This window comes from Ptychodera flava, chromosome 4 (genome assembly GCF_041260155.1).
Source record: "Ptychodera flava strain L36383 chromosome 4, AS_Pfla_20210202, whole genome shotgun sequence".
Taxonomy (NCBI): Eukaryota; Metazoa; Hemichordata; class Enteropneusta; family Ptychoderidae; genus Ptychodera; species Ptychodera flava.
The window spans coordinates 6449689-6454560 of NC_091931.1; the positions used below are offsets into that span (position 1 = coordinate 6449689).

The window sequence follows — 4872 nt, forward strand, 5'->3', positions numbered from 1 at the left end:
TATTTCTTTATTTTCATAGGAATTCCTCAATAATTTATCATTTTTCATCACCAAATCATTGCTTTCTATCACACCAGCATGAACTGATACAATATTGCGACAAAAATTATGAAAAACACTGATATTTTGTATGGTTTTGGCCTGCTAAGTGTAATGTAACAAAGGCCCTGTATAAGGGTTAGGTCAGTCAAAGCATAATGTAACATAACATCCAGCATCTCATATTATGAAATATTTCCAATGGTAAGTATGTATATTTTGAATGACAATGAAACACTTGTCCCAAAAATATGCAAATACTAGTCATGTGACCTAATTAAGTATTCAAAATGGCCGCCAACAATAGAAATTTATCATTATTTTCACATGTTTTCCAATTTTCCAGTAAAAGAAAATCAATATTGTATCATATCCCAGTGCTGAATCACATTTTATAGTCCCATGACCATGAACTTTGATGTAAACTTTATATATTATGATAAACTTTACACAGATTTGATAAACCTTACACAGATTTTCTTGTCCTCCCTCGTATAAGTGAAGAATTATACACAGCGCCCTTGAATTGGGGTCATACAGGTCAAGTATCCCTGTTTCATAACATCTGACCATTGAATTTATCAAACTTTGTCCACAATAACAAGATATTTTTTGGAATTGTAGAATAACAATTGTCGGGAAAATATGCAAATACTGGTCACATGACCTCATTAAATATTCAAAATGGCCACCAGTATTCTAAATTTACAATGATTTTCAAATATTTGCTTCTCTTTCTGACGACATTCTAAAGAATTTATCACTTCCCATTACTCAATTATGTCTAAATGTATATTAGATTCTGTTGTCTACAACTGATGATTCAAAGAAAATGTTTTTAACATCATATTTATGAATCAAATACAAGCTTCTTTCAAATCACAGAGAACACTAACGTTACAATTATTTTGCAAAACACAGACTTTGATCATTCGAGTTTGCAAATTTCATCCAATATGCATGCAAAAAACATAAGAACACACAATTTCATTGCAACCAAAACAACATTTATTTTTTTCTTTAGTAAAAAAAGTAAAAATAATGTAGCAACACACTATAAACCAGACAAAAACCCTCAAAATGTCACAAGTAACCATTTCTGGATAAGGTGGGTTTTGCGGCAGGTACATCATTAGTATAATAAAATTGGGTCTTAGAACACAACACTGTCAATATTGATGATATCGCTGTCTTTTATCATATTTTTGAGCTATGCATGTCATCTTCAAGCCTTCCTCTTTCCATCTACCAACAGTAACACTGAGGAGAAAAAAATGCAGAAAGGCCTGCAGTATATTGTCTTTTCAAAGTACAGTACTGTATGTAAAACCTACTAGACTTTCGCATTTTGTTTTTCAATTATAAATCACATACAATAAATCTCATTCTGCCTTCAATTGCATTTTACTATCAAACAAAATAATCTGAAGAGAACAAAAGACTATAAACCCAAGCATTATACTTGAAGACAAAAACAAATGGAGTATCTATACAGTACGAAAATGTCATATGATACTATTTTTACTATCAAACAAATTACTCTGTACAAAATAAAATACTACAGACCCCAAGCGTTATACTTGGAGACAAAAATAAATCGAGTATCAACACGGTCCCAATATGTTATCTGATGCTGACACACAGTCACAGGTGGACCATTGTCCTCTGGTGAATGAATAGTTGACAGAAAACAGACTGGCTTACTATCCATCCAAGGCAGGGCCAGCCATCGTCAATCACTTCATTTCCCTCTGAACGTAGGTAAGCATGTCTGGCAGAGCAGAACTAAATTTGACTGTTCCACACATACATGTGTCCTGTTGATAAAGGTCTTGCTATCCTAACACTTGTATAAACATTGTCAGTCTACAGATGATGGCCTAAATTTAGTAAACCCTGCATAAGATCAAACACTCCTTGCCTAGCTTGCTTCGCACTCCTTGCCTTCTGGTTTTAGGTTCTCTTTGCCTGAAACATAAACAAATACAAAATTTTTAAATGTTTTAAAATGTTATGTACTTTGTGCGAATAAGTTTCAGTAAGATAATCCAAGTACAAAGCCATGCCTTTTTCATGGTGGCATATTCTATAAGAACAAAACTTGATATGGACTAAGGAATTACTATTACATCTCTCTCTCTCTCTCTCTCTCTCTCTCTCTCTCTCTCTCTCTCAGGGTAGTGCAAACATGTTGCAGTTACATATTTCAAATACTAAAATATAACAGTATGTAATACACTCTTTATGGAAATCTGCAAGGTATTAGCACCAGTTTGTTTCAATAAAATTTATACCACAAAGAATAACTTTGTACAATGCTTACACACACTATCTGTATCCTCCTTACATTTGAACAAGTAGCTAAATAATTCACCTTTGGCATTAGTATCCATGAATAAAAAACATTCAAATTAAATTAGATTATGAGGGATATTTATATAAAACTATAATAATACACTGAAAAGACAGACGGTCAGTTTCGCCTGCAATAGGCCTACACATCTACAGTCAGTAGGACACCTACAGTAAACCTAAAAATGCCCTACATGTCCTATCTTTGTCAACGTCTGTCTTATCATCTCTGTTGTTGCTCTGTCATTTCCTGGTTGTTTTGAGGTTTGTCATGTTTACTAATAAACATCGAGCTATGCCAAGTGTCATCATCGATACATACATCTAACTGTACATTGCAAGTTGTCAATTATAAAGAGGAACTAGCCTACCTTTTCTTACTCTGCGCTGCCGTGGGGCTGGATTACTTTGAAGGCACGGGTCGGACTTCCAGTTGCTCAACTGGTGGCTGAATTTCTTCACCGTTGGTGTGGTCGTAGGCCGCCATTTTGATCTACTTCGATGTCCCGTTGGTCTAATGTGCGATCTTCACTTTCTGAGCTGCTTTCTACTTGGCTTCGGTCAAAACAATCCCCCAAAACACCCCCGTCTTATAACGGATCAAAGCGTAGCTGTCGTCGGCCGCCATTTTTAAATTCCTGTCAAATTTCGCTAACGATCGCCGCTTAGATATCACAAACTTGACGAAGCTGTTCGTATGTGAAACAGTATGTGGTTGTTTAGAAGGTCGTATTAGGTCCCCTAGCTTTCTGACTCAGTGTTGTATGGCTGGCATTGCAATTCAGGCCGGGAAAGGAGCTGACGTCAGGGGTCAAAAGGTCATCTTGCGGCACTTTAGTGCCGAACGGGGTTCAGAGGGTTAATCATCAGAATACCCTTTTTAGCAGTTTGTAGCTCGATCGCCTCAATCACATCATAGCAGCTTTTACTGTCTATTAATTATCACACTGTGAATGAACTATTAGCACTGCAAACCCACGCTCACGTTCATACATCGCTTGGGCTTATGTATACCATCTGCAAACTTCATTTATTTTTATTTTATTTTTTTATATTTGTGATAGACAATACCGCAGCAAATATTAAGCTTACTGATCGCCTCTGTGCAACTATGAACACATGTAAGTCGATCTGTCCTCTGCTACCTCCATGGTCTGATAGTCAAAATACATTAAGTGCAGAGATGCTGCTCCACTCCTATCATTTTCTGTCGCTCTACGGGACAGATTTGTTGTTAGATATATCTGATCAGCCACAATTATTAGGCCACTAATGTTCCTGCAGAGATGCTGCACCATTCAAGTAATTTGCTGCCGCTCTGCCGGACAGATTTGTAACAAAGTGATCTGCCCAGCTAGCGGGGCAGATTCTGCGGGCCAGAAATCTGCCCTGGGACTCTGCAGCTTTAGTCCCAGAACAGTCCTGTCAGGTCACCATTTTACCGGAACCGCTGATGCTTGATTTATTTTACGTTTTCTGCTACTTACTCTGTATAATTTTAATAATGTTTTTTGTATTTTGACTGTTTTTACTCTGCAGAAATTTTCATCATTTTTAACCATTTATGTTTTTAGCCTATTTTGATTGTTTTAACATTTTAGTTTGTCATGCTTTGCTGGTGTTTTATCAATTTTAAATGTGTAAAGCGCACTGAGACGTATGTGTAGTGCGCTTTAAAGAAATAAATATTATTATTATTATTATTAGTCCTGTCGCTCTCCCGCAGCTTTCCTGTCGCTCTCCTGCCAGGACCTCATTTTTGTAAGGGGAGCCAGACCCGGGACTCGAGGGTTAGACTAGAAAAACCAAGGTGGCACTTTACCTATAGAGATATGATGAGAGGCACTTGAAAAAGTGACTCTGTCATTTCAAGTGATGTACGGGCTGACATCCAGATGTTAAAAGATATGATGTTGAAAGAACAGGAAATCATTGCTGCTGACATAAAGTTGATGAATGCTAGATTCGAGTCATGAGAAAAATGAACAAATAATGTTGCGGATGAAATTTTGCACGATGAGAGATGATATTGCCTGAATTTGACATGAAGAACTTGGTGACGCTATCAGAAACAAAACTGCTGAAAAACAATTTCAAAGTTCATCGCATCTCAAATGGGCCGATAGTGAATGTCAGCAAGCTTATTCTTGCTGTGTTTAGCCGTTTCAAAGACAAACAAGAAATTACACATAATTCAACAAAACTGCAAGGAATGGAAATATACATTTGCCGTGACTATTCTACAACAACATGTGAAAAAACTGAACGAAAAGGAAGACACCACAGAGATGACAGTACTCTTTGATAGACTTATTGTCACAATGGCAGATGGCTTTTTGAGTGGAAATTCCTTTTCCTCCTGACAGAGGTTGTGGTATGAAAAACTACCACTGTTTACCAGTTAAGGATACGATCTGCAAAACTGCTTGGAGCTACGGTTTTATGTTGGTACTGTCAAGTTGACCCCCTCATCATTTTCCG

General features: G+C 36.8%; 1 long non-coding RNA gene across 1 annotated transcript; it reads right to left on the bottom strand.

The window, feature by feature from the left end:
* Window positions 1-1024: 1024 nt before the first annotated feature.
* On the bottom strand, window positions 1025-3119 carry LOC139130779 (uncharacterized). Its single transcript, XR_011551968.1, has 2 exons — window positions 2763-3119; window positions 1025-2007 (listed from the first exon to the last, which is right to left on the bottom strand). It is a non-coding gene; the product is annotated as an uncharacterized lncRNA (long non-coding RNA).
* Between the last annotated feature and the right edge of the window lie 1753 nt (window positions 3120-4872).